This window comes from Ranitomeya variabilis, chromosome 2 (assembly GCF_051348905.1).
Source record: "Ranitomeya variabilis isolate aRanVar5 chromosome 2, aRanVar5.hap1, whole genome shotgun sequence".
Lineage (NCBI taxonomy): Eukaryota > Metazoa > Chordata > Amphibia > Anura > Dendrobatidae > Ranitomeya > Ranitomeya variabilis.
In genome coordinates this window covers 196187333-196199980 of record NC_135233.1, presented here as the reverse complement: position 1 = coordinate 196199980, position 12648 = coordinate 196187333, and positions in this window count along the sequence as shown.

Sequence of the window (12648 nt, the reverse complement as noted above, 5' to 3'; positions counted from 1 at the left end):
ACTCTACTAGGGCAGTTTCGGCTTCATGGGCCGAGCGGGCGGGGGCATCCCTAGAGCAGATTTGCAAGGCCGCTACTTGGGCCAGAGTAAATACTTTTTGTAAGCATTATAAATTGGATGTGTTGGCTGCACATCAAACATCTTTTGGGAGAAAAGTTCTCCAGGCAGTTGTCCCACCCTAAAGGAGGTTTTCTTTGGTATTCTCCAGCGTGCTGTCAGGGGGACGTCCTGGAAAATGGGTATTATACCTACCGATAATTCGGTTTCCAGGAGTCTATCCTGACAGCACCGTTATTTCCCCCCCATGTATACTATTTTCATATGCTGTATATGTTGGTTAATAAAGAGGTTTTTTTTGCAAGGTATATCTATCCATGGTGTGGTACTTGTCAAAACACTGAAGGAAAGGGGGTGGAGTGGGACCTTTTAACCTCTCGTGTTGTGTTTCCTGTCCCTGCAAGGAGGAGGAGGACGTCCTCCTGCGTGCTGTCAGGATGGACTCCTGGAAACCGAATTATCGGTAGGTATAATACCCATTTTTATGCATACACTTTTTCTTTGATTTGTGACATTACACAAACAAGCACGTGTCCCACAACATTACCCTGGCCCTCTACAATGCTGTTGCAAGGAAAGTGCACCTAAACACGGACACTTGGACAAGTGCATGTGGGCAGGGATGGTACATCTCGCTGATGGCACACTGGGTTAGCGTAGAGGAAACCATGACCCAGTCAGACATTGGGAGACCATGTTGCAGATGTATGGACACAGGTTGTGGAAGGCTTTGTCTGCCATAGTTAGGGTATGTGCACACGCTGCGGATCCGTAGCGGATTTGACGCTGCGGATCCGCAGCAGTTTTCCCAAAGTTTACAGTACCATGTAAACCTATGGGAAAACAAAACCGCTGTGCACATGCTGCGGAAAAATTAGCACGGAAACGCAGTGGATTATTTTCCGCAGCATGTCAATTCTTTGTGCGGATTCCGCAGCGGTTTTCAACCAGCACCAATAGGAAAGTGTAGTTGAAAACCCGCAGAGGAATCCGCAGAAGAAACCGCGAGAAAATCCACAGTGAAAACCGCAGTGGTTTTGCACTGCGGATTTTCCAAATCCGCTGCGGAAAAATCCGCAGCAGAATCCGCAACGTGGGCACATACCCACTGTAGCCTCTGGGCTATTGGAAGGCACTGAAGGGCCTGGCAGAGAGGAGAGGCTGGGGAATAACAGAGGGACAGTTGGATTACTCGGGCATCAGACTTTAGGATAGATTGGAGTGGTGCTAGAGGGGAGGCCAGAGAGTAGAAGGTTGCAATAGTGGAGGCGAGAGATCATGAGGGTGTGCGCAAACATTTTTGCAGTTTCTTGAAATGTACGGATCCTGGAAATGTTTTTGAGTTGCAGTGGGCTGGATATGTATCTTGAAAGAGGGCAGAGTCGAGGATCACCCTGAGGCCCCAAACATGCGGGACTTTTTGTACCGGTGTGCCGTCCCGGCATTACACAGCCACGTGTCCCACAACATTACCCGTGCCCTCCACAATGCGGTTATTGGGATAATCCACCTAACCAGACACGTGGACAAGTGCTTGTGGTCAGGGACGGTACATCTCACTAACGGCACACTGGGTTAACATGGTGAAAGCCGGGACCCAGTCCAACCTTGGGATGGTACACGTCCTCCCAACCCCAAGTATTGCAGGCCCTACTTCAATCTGGGTTGCCACCACAGTCTACAGCTCCTGCACCTCCTCCTTCGCATCCTCTTTGGCCTCCATCTCCGTAAGTAACACATCAGTCACAAGCTGGAAGCACTGCAGCACTGCCTCAGGTAAGCGGCAACAGGTTGTGCTGAAGCTAATATGCTTAGGTGACAAACCGCACAATGATGAAGAGTTGTGGACAGCTCTGAATGAGCAGGCAGATCTGTGGCTGACACCACTGAACCTACAGCCAGGCATGGTCGTGTGTGACAATGGCTGGAACCTGGTGGCTGCTCTGTGTAGAGGCGAGCTCACACACGTTCCATGCCTGGCCCATGTGCTTAACCTCATTATTATGGTTAAACATTTTCTGAAAGCGACATGGAGGTGCCAGATCTGCTAGGAAAAGTACGAGGCTCTGCGTACCCATTTTAGAAAGTCAGCGAGAGCTTCATCTGCCCTTGCCGTGCTTCTGCAGCGCTTGCAGCTTCTGGCTCACTGGTGTGTCATGTCCTCCCCATGCATTGGAACTCTACACTTCATGTTTTGGAAAGGATTTGTGAGCAGAAGAGGGCAGTTGTTGACTACCAGCATCAACAAGGCCGTTGGTATTCAGTTCTGACTTCACACATAAGATCTCAGGAGTGGACATGGATGTCAGACATACAGTACAGACCAAAAGTTTGGACACATCTTCTCATTTAAAGATTTTTCTGTATTTTCATGACTATGAAAATTGTACATTCACGCTGAAGGAATCAAAGCTATGAATTAACACTTGTTGAATTATATACTTAACAAAAAAGTGTGAAACAACTGAAATTGTGTCTAATCACTGCCATTGTAGCAGGCATAGCCCAATGGGACTTGTAGTCCCATCGGACGATGCCTGCACACAAACACAAAGACCCACCCGCACAGACCCCCGAGAGGCCCGTACAGACCCCCCACGGTCCCACACAGACATGCAGTCTCCGCCCATGCACCGCCCACACTCTTCCCTCCTCCGGAACAGGATGTACAAGGAAAGAAAGGGCTTATTTTCATTCCGATATTTGTGTCCCATTGACTTGCATTGGTTTCCAGTATCGGTATCGGCGATATCCGATATTTTTTGGATATCGGCCGATACAATCCGATCCCGATATTTCCAAATATCAGAAGGTATCGCTCAACACTATTAACGACTGATAAGCCAAAGTCGGAGATTTTGATGTGTCCGGTGTCTAGGATGAGGATGTTCCCTGGCTTCAGGTCACTGCAGGGAGAAGGAGCAGACACTGATTGTCAGAATAATTCATGAAAAGACCTTTCTACAATAGATATGTAGGGAGACAACGGAGAGTCACAGGTGACAGATTTATGGAGGTGAAATAATTACCCATGTATGACGCCATGTTCGTGCAGGAATTGGATTCCGCACACCGTCTCTGCCGCAAAGAGTCTGTGGAGAAGTAAAGGGTGGATCAGTGGTTACATACACAATCATACAGAGAACATGAGGAGATCACACGTGTTCTTTTCACGTCATTATTTTCTTCTGTGTCATTGTCCATTGCTCTAGGACTGCAATGTGCAGGCAGCGGATTATTAAGATTCAGTATAAGACATTTACCTTATTGTTTTTGTGTTAAACAGTATTGAATCGTTCATGTGGTGAAGCAGGTCTCCTCCGGCCATATAGTCCATGGCTACCGCATGGACATTAGGTAGGGGCACCCGGCAGCCATTTTCATGACTTCTAGCTCTGTGGAGATGATGTCCTCACAAGAACTCTTGTCCATGAACTTAATGGCCAGCAGTCCTTCATTGACCGGATCTGATGCCAAGCTGACCTGGAGAAAAATCACAAGAGATCAGACCAAACTCCCATCTATTACTGTGTAATATGTCACTAGTTTATCCCAACTATCATTGCATATGAACATCCTGTAATTAATAAGTACATCCCTCCTGTGTATCTGTGCAGGACACATTGAGGAACACGGACAAATATGAATTGACACTTGAATTGACACCAAGGCCTTGTGCCGGCTTCCAGAACTCAAGACTGTAAGGCCGGCGTCACACTGGCGAGTTTTACGGACGTATGAGCGCAGAAATTACATCCGTAAAATACGCATAACACACGGCACAATGATTCCCTATGTCCCAGCTCCTATCAGCCGTATTTTACTGATCCGTATTATACGGTACTCTACGGCCGTACAAAATCGCAGCATGCTGCGTTTGTCAGCGTATTGCGCAAATAATACACCAATGAAAGTCTATGGGGGCGAGAAAAATACGGATTCCACACGGACCAGCAGTGTGACTTGCGAGAAATACGCACCGGTGTTATTGAAAAGCCGGTAATTCAATTGCCGGCTTTTCATTTCTCCTGCCTAAACCCGACATGATATGAGACATGGTTTACATGCAGTAAACCATCTCATATCCCCATTTTTTTTGCATATTCCACACTACTAATGTTAGTAGTGTGTATGTGCAAAATGTGGGCGCTGTAGCTGCTAAAATAAAGGGTTAAATCGCGGAAATAATTGGCGTGGGCTCCCGCGCAATTTTCTCCGCCAGAGCGGTAAAGCCAGTTACTGAGGGCAGATATTAATAGCCAGGAGAGGGTCCATGGTTATTGGCCCCCCCGTGGCTACAAACATCTGCCCCCAGCCACCCCAGAAAAGGCACATCTGAAAGATGCGCCTATTCTGGCACTTGGCCACTCTCTTCCCACTCCCGTGTAGCGGTGGGATATGGGGTAATGAAGGGTTAATGCCACCTTGCTATTGTAAGGTGACATTAAGCCAGATTAATAATGGAGAGGCGTCAATTATGACACCTATCCATTATTAATCCAATTGTCTGAAAGGGTTAAAAAACACACACGTTATTAAAAAGTATTTTAATGAAATAAACAAACAGGTTGTTTTAGTATTTTATTGCTCTCTCAATCCATCCGGAACACCCTCGCTTGGCAAAATAATAAACCCACGATATACATACCCTCTGATGAACTTTCAGGTCCCACGAGGTAATCCATCTGAAGGGGTTAATTATTTTACAGGCAGGAGCTGCGCTAAGTAGGGTTGAGCGACTTTCATTTTTTTAAGGTCGAGTCGGGTTTTGTGAAACCCGACTTTGTCCAGAGTCGAGTCGAGTGCAGTCGGCCGATTATCGCTAAAAGTCGGGGATCGACCGAAACACGAAACCCAATGCAAGTCAATGGGGAAGCATCAGGGGTGGGATTCAAATTTTTAACAACAGGTCCTCTAAGTCGCCGGAATTTTGGCCACGCCCATTTTCAATAACCCCGCCCATACTAATAAGCCACGCCCAGTGGCACGATTCATATTTTTGGGAGCAGTTTGTCTCCCTTAATGACAAGAATACGTTATGTATGCATGGGTGGCTCAGGCACTGGCTCATCTCCCATCCCCCCCCCCCCCCGTATGCGTGGCCCATCGCCGGCGCGGCTCCCCAGTCCCATCTTGTATCATGGCTCCCCGTCCACCGCGGACCTCCTACATGCTCGCCGCCGGCTCCCTTCATCCTCCCTGGCTGCCTGCCTGGAATGATTCATGATTCATCCCGCCGCCCCCCCCCCCCATGCGTGGCTCATCGCCGGCTCCCCGACGCTCCCAGTCCCATCTTGTATCATTCATGGGCATGGCTCCCCGTCCTGGCCATCCACCGCAGACCTCCTCCTCCCCGCCGGCTCCCCCGTCCTCCCTGGCTGGAATGATTCATACTCACCTGAGTCACCTCACAGGCTCACACACCGCGTAGCAGAGGAACGGAATCCTCCACCTCGCTCTGTCCCTGCGCAGCACTGCACCGTCCTCCTCGTCCTGTGTGAGCGCCGCGGTCAGGTGGTAACGGTCATTTAAGATGATGAATATTCATGAATATTCATCACCTTAATGAGGCGGCACCATGTGACCGCTCACACAGGGCGAGCTGCAGTCGTGCAGTCGCTGAGAGCTAGTGATGGGCAGTCCGGCTCTTTTTGGTGATCCGGCTCTTTCGGCTCCGCTCACTATAAAGAGCTGGCTCTTTCGGCTCGTGAACCGGCTCTTTTTTAAATAAAACTAGATTTTACTCTGTCATCGTTCCCACTCTTTGCCTGTAAAGTGACAGCCTCATGATACACCTGTGTAAGTATCTAGTGAAGCAGTAAAGACTGTTTTTTAGCGTTGCTGTTTCCGCAGATTGTTGGCTCTTGTGAACAGAGCCCGCGCTACTTGGTTGTAGTCCTAAGGCCGGGTTCACACTGCGTTAGCAGCAGCCCGCTCAGCACATATGCTAACTGGCTGCTGTTAACGCAAGTGCCGACGTTACATCGCGCTAGCGCAGATAGAGCATCTTCTAGCTCTATCTGCGCTAGCAGTGACGGACCCGGAAACGCTGCAGCCCGCGGCTCCGGGTCCGTCACTCAATGATGGCATATCCCTAGCGCTCGCCCATTGTGGGTGTGCGCTACTGATGCGTCCGACAATGGAGTCAATGGTGGCCGTAACGGACTGCGTTACACCGCGTTTATGCCGCTCTGTAACGTAGTCCGTCTAACAGACGCCACTAACGCAATGTGAACCCAGCCTAACCTGTATTACTTTGTAATATGTGCCGTTTTTTGTACACGTCCTTTCTGAATTAGCAAGTGCTGTGCTATATGTTGGTGCTGTATAAGATTGTAATTCATAAAAATAAAGGCATGCCGCAAGCACTGTGCTAAGGCTACTTTCACACTAGTGTCGGTACGGGGCCATCGCTATGCGTCGGCCCGATGTACTGACGCACGTTGTGAAAGAAATGAACAACGTGGGCAGCGGATGCAGTTTTTCAATGCATTTGTTGCCCATTGTAAGGTCTGGGGAGGAGGGGGCGCAGTCGAAAATGGCAGATGTGACGCACAAAAAAAGTTACATGGAACTTTTTTTGTGCCGACGGTCCACCAAAACACAACGCATCCGTCGCACGATGGATGCGACGTGTGGCCTTACATCGCAATGCGTCGCTAATGAACGTCTATGGAGAAAAAACGCATCGTGCAGATAATTCTGCAGGATGCGTTTTTTCTCCAAAACAACGCATTGCGACGTACACCAAACAACGCTAGTGTGAAAGTAGCCTTACACGCACACTGTATACGCACACTGTACACACACATACACTGTATACATACACAATGTATACACTGTACACACACAAACACACACACACGCTGTGCAAAGCATACGGAATAGTAAACTCAGTTTATTTCAACACAACGTGGAACAGAAATGTATAATTGCTACTATACCATCAACTCCTGCTGGTGGTGCACAGCACTACAAATCCCAGCAAGTCAAACAGAATATGGCACTGCAACCCTAGTTACATACCAACTTTATTAACAGTTAAGTTACAGTAAATATGATTGAGGTAGTATTACAGATAGAACAAGTTTAAAGAGATTGTCCATGACTAACATTGATGGCCTGGCCTTAGGGTACCGTTACACTAAACGATTTACCAACGATCACGACCAGCGATACGACCTAGCCATGATCGTTGGTAAGTCGTTGTATGGTCGCTGGGGAGCTGTCACACAGACAGCTCTCCAGCGACCAACAATGCCGAAGTCCCCAGGTAACCAGGGTAAACATCGGGTTACTAAGCGCAGGGCTGCGGTTAGTAACCCGATGTTTACCCTGGTTACCATTGTAAATGTAAAAAAAAACAAATACTACATACTTATATTCTGATGTCTGTCATGTCCCCCGCCGGCGGCTTCCCGCACTGACTGTCAGTGCCGGCCGTAAAGCACAGCACAGCAGTGACGTCACCGCTGTGCTCTGCTTTTACTTTACGGCCGGCGCTCACAGTCAGTGCGGGAAGCAGACACCGGGGGACGTGACAGACATCAGAAGGTGAGTGTTTTGGGTTTTTTTTACATTTACAATGGCAACCAGGGTAAACATCGGGTTACTAAGCGCGGCCCTGCGCTTAGTAACCCGATGTTTACCCTGGTTACAAGCGAACACATCGCTGGATCGGTGTCACACATGCCGATCCAGCGATGACAGCGGAAGATCCAGCGACGAAAGAAAGTTTCAAACGATCTGCTATGACGTATGGTTCTGATCGGTCCCTGATCGCTGCTGCGTGTCAGACACAGCGATATCGTATGGATATCGCTGGAACGTCACGGATCGTGCCGTCGTAGCAACCAAAGTGCCACTGTGAGACGGTACCCTTACTGTAGGTGATCAATGTGGCGAGACGCTGCAGAGAAGCGAGTGCAGCCCCAGCCTCCTGTGATGCCACGTGTGAGACCACCTCAAATGAAACCGTGCACTCTGAACTACGCAAAACAAATCCCCCAAACTATACGGTGGAATTGCTTCCCCACCTTCATTTTACCTCACTGTGAACTTTTTTTTTCCTGGTTTTTCAGGACATTATATGGTAAAATGGGCTCATTCAGAACTAAAACTTGTCCTGCAAAAAAGAAAAACGAAACCCCAAGCCCTTACAAAGGCTCCTGAAAGGTGTGGCAGAAAAAGAACAATAGCTGCAACATGAAGGGGTTAATCACCATGATTTGCAGATATTTTGGGTGCATTAAAAAGGTTGCAAAAGTGTAAAGACAAGAAGAGCTGCAGAGTGTCAGATAATTGGAGATGGCACAGAACTGCAGCCGTTATTAGAGGGAGCTGATACTAACAGCATGGCCACCTCTCCAGCACAAGCCTGGCCTGACGGGAGGCTACAGGCTGCACAGCTGCGGTACTTGTGCGAGGTGAATGCCCGGGTGCTGAGGGGAACAATACAGCGACACTTCAACCGCACCCGGCTGTGCCTTCCTGGGGAGTGGGGACTGATTTTGTGATCACATCACTGGACTCACATGCATTTCTTTACACTCCACAGACTCACATCTCCCTCTCTCCTGTCTGCTCCTCCCACATGAGTCACAGTCACACTCACTGAGCTCGCTGAATCTGATAGGCTGCAGGTGCCAGACAAGGAAGGAAAAAAAAAAAAAGAGTCGGTTCACTCACGCTGCAGAGCCGGCTCCCGGAACGCTGGCAGATAGAAATTTTAGTAAACGGCTGCCCCGTACCGGGTCGTACCGGCTGAATCCCACCCCTGGGAAGCATAGTCGGCAGTGAGTGGAGGCCAGGAAAACACCTACAGTGCCCATTTTAATGCCAAAAACATCCACTCTTGTTTCTGAAGCTTGTCAATCTTAATTAACTTTATAATATTAGTTGGGCATTGGAACTTGGGGGTCATTTTGCAAAAGTTGTGGAGGGTAGGGCTGGTTCAAGCTTTTAGTGGGCCCAGGAAACGTGGACTTCGTCACGGCGGTGGAGCAGTGAGAGGTAAGTATGTCAAGTTTGCAAGTGCTGTGATCCTAAGCAAGCAGGGAGGCCCCCTCGTTGGCATTGGCACTGGCACAGGGCCCCTCAAAGTACAGCGGTGTGTTTGCACGGCGGGGGCGCCTCCCACCAGCAGCGACACTTTTGCGTACTCTGAGGGGCCCTGTGCCAGTGACGTCGCCAACGAGTATGCCCCCCCACCTGATGAAGGAACCTGCACTTTCATCTGCACCTTCCTCTTTGTCCCTGTGTAAGGTGGTATAACATGCGGGAAGGGGAACCTTACTTTCAGCAGGGTCAGATTCTGGCTGTGTAGAGTGCAAGGGGAATGTAGTGGTCTAGGTCAATGTACCAGCAGACTCATCTAGCAGTGGCTGGGGAATGGGCAGGATGAGGAGGAAACAGATATAGGGCCAAAGAATAAAGTAGGCTAAATGCAGTTCAAAATTGGTAACAGGACTAAACAGGCGGCATTGCTTTGTTCAGTGGAGTAGCAAACCCAGGAGCAGCAGACACTGTTTTAAGGGCCCAAACACACTAATAGGCCAAATGCAGTTTAATATTTGCTACTGTAGGCCAAAAGCCAGAAGGTAGAAGCTCAGCTTTATTCAGTCGAGGACAACACCAGGCAGGGGCAGACACCGTTAGTAGGCCGGAACCACCAATCTTTTAAAAAACAGCACTTAATGAGAGCCAGAAGGTAGAAGCTCAGCTTTATTCAGTTGAGGATAACACCAGGCAGGGGCAGACACCGTTAGTAGGCCGGAACCACCAATCTTTTAAAAAACAGCACTTAATGAGAGCCAGAAGGTAGAAGCTCCGCTTTATTCAGTTGAGGACAACACCAGGCAGGGGCAGACACCGTTAGTAGGCCGGAACCACCAATCTTTTAAAAAACAGCACTTAATGAGAGCCAGAAGGTAGAAGCTCAGCTTTATTCAGTTGAGGACAACACCAGGCAGGGGCAGACACCGTTAGTAGGCCAGAACCAACAATCTTTTAAAAAACAGCACTTAATGAGAGCCAGAAGGTGGAAGCTCAGATTTATTCATTTGAGGACAACTTGAATTAGGGACTGCAGACAAACTTACCAGGCTGTCCCCTGTGTGGACCATGCATCCAATACATTAACCCATTGCGCCACAAAGGACACGTAACCTTCCGTGGCCATGCCTACCGCTCCATGTGTCTGTTGTCAGGTGTACCTTTGGACTCACAGATTGACAGAATGAAAGGACAATGTGGTCTTTAACATGCTGGTGGAGGGGTGGGATGGCTTTTCTCGCAAAAGAATTGTCAACTGGGTAGCTCATAGCGTGGTACTGCGTAGTCCATCATGGCTTTATTAATATTAAATAAAATAAAAAAAATAGGCTCTATGCACTGTAAAATAGGTTCCAGGGGTACACGGGCAGCAGTGGTCAGGTCAGTGGAGGCCTAGTGGAAGGAGGGACCGCAGACAGGCTTCCAAGGCCTAACATAATAAAATGGGCTGGCTGTAGGCACTTTATAATTGGTTCCAGGGGTACACGGGCAGCAGTGGTCTGGTCATTGGAGGCCTAGTGGAAGGAGGGACCGCAGACAGGCTTCCAAGGCCTAACATAATAAAATGGGCTGGCTGTAGGCACTTTATAATTGGTTCCAGGGGTGCACGGGCAGCAGTGGTCTGGTCATTGGAGGCCTAGTGGAAGGAGGGACTGCAGACAGGCTTCGAAGGCCTAACATAATAAAATGGGCTGGCTGTAGGCACTTTATAATTGGTTCCAGGGGGACACGGGCAGCAGTGGTCTGGTCATTGGAGGCCTAGTGGAAGGAGGGACCGCAGACAGGCTTCGAAGGCCTAACATAATAAAATGGGCTGGCTGTAGGCACTTTATAATTGGTTTCAGGGGTACACGGGCAGCAGTGGTCTGGTCATTGGAGGCCTAGTGGAAGGTGGGACCGCAGACAGGCTTCGAAGGCCTAGCATAATAAAATGGGCTGGCTGTAGGCACTTTATAATTGGTTCCAGGGGTACACGGGCAGCAGTGGTCAGGTCAGTGGAGGCCTAGTGGAAGGAGGGACCGCAGACAGGCTTCCAAGGCCTAACATAATAAAATGGGCTGGCTGTAGGCACTTTATAATTGGTTCCAGGGGTACACGGGCAGCAGTGGTCTGGTCAACGGAGGCCGATTGTAATGAGTGTCTGCCAGTTAGTAGTCCAAAACAACAAATAAATGTGAATGTCTCGCATTAAAACAAAACAAAAACACTAAAGGGTGCAATCATTAGGTTCAGGGGTGGGATCCTCTGCGTTGTTTCAGACCTGCTAATTTAGCGCAAAGTATTTACTGTGGTAAATAGAGGACACTGCCCCTGACTATGTTAAGTACCATCATACATGTCAACACAATGGTATTGTCAGTGGCAGGTATGGAAGGATGTCAGCGCATAGACTAAACATTGGTGGAAGTGTGAGAGATAACTGTGGAAGTGGTAGAGCAATGTTTGACCTGGGGGTGGGTGAACTCTCTTGTGGCCGGCGGTACAGGCCCAGGGCCCCTCATGTTACAACAGTGTGTCTGACGTTGGGTGCGCACCACCACCGCCAGAGACACTTTATTGTACTATGAGGGACCCAGTAGCAATGCCGTCGACCAAAAGCGAGCACACCCACCTCTTCAGACAAACAGCAGTCTCACGGGTGCTTGTGCCAAGTCGCGATACCACGGCCCCGTGTGGGGAGTTTGGCCATTTAGGGAGGTGTAAACATGTCGTATGCTGGACAATCAGCTGCAGCAAATTAGACATTAGAAAAGTAATTCACAGTAGTCCACAGGCAAGAGCTTTTCATAGGAAAGCTAGGTGTCGGCCGGGCAAGGTGGGGCAAAAGATTTCGAAATCCAGTTGTGGTTCATTTTAATAAATGTTAGATCATCAACATTTTGGGTAGCCAGACGAGTCCTTTTTTCGGTTAATATTGAACCTGCAGCACTGAATACTCTTTCTGATAGGACACTAGCTGCCGGGCAAGCAAGCTCCTGCAATGCATATTCTGCCAATTCTGGCCAGGTGTCTAATTTTGATGCCCAGTAATCAAATGGGAATGACGGTTGAGGGAGAACATCGATAAGGGATGAAAAATAGTTAGTAACCATACTGGACAAATGTTGTCTCCTGTCACTTTCAATTGATGCAGCAGTACCTGTCCTGTCTGCGGTCATAGCAAAATCAGTCCACAACCTGGTCAGAAAACCCCTCTGTCCAATGCCACTTCTGATGTGTGCACCCCTAACACTCCTAGTCTGCTGGCCCCTGGAGCTCGTGTGAGAACGATCACGTGCGCTGTGTGCTGGGAATGCCTGAAGCAAACGGTCAACAAGAGTTGATTGTTTGGTTGCTAATATTAGTTCCAAGTTCTCATGTGGCATAATATTTTGCAATTTGCCTTTATAGCGTGGATCAAGGAGGCAGGCCAACCAGTAATCGTCATCGTTCATCATTTTCGTAATGCGTGTGTCCCTTTTTAGGATACGTAAGGCATAATCCGCCATGTGGGCCAAAGTTCCAGTTGTCAAATCTCCGGTTGTGATTGGTTGAGGG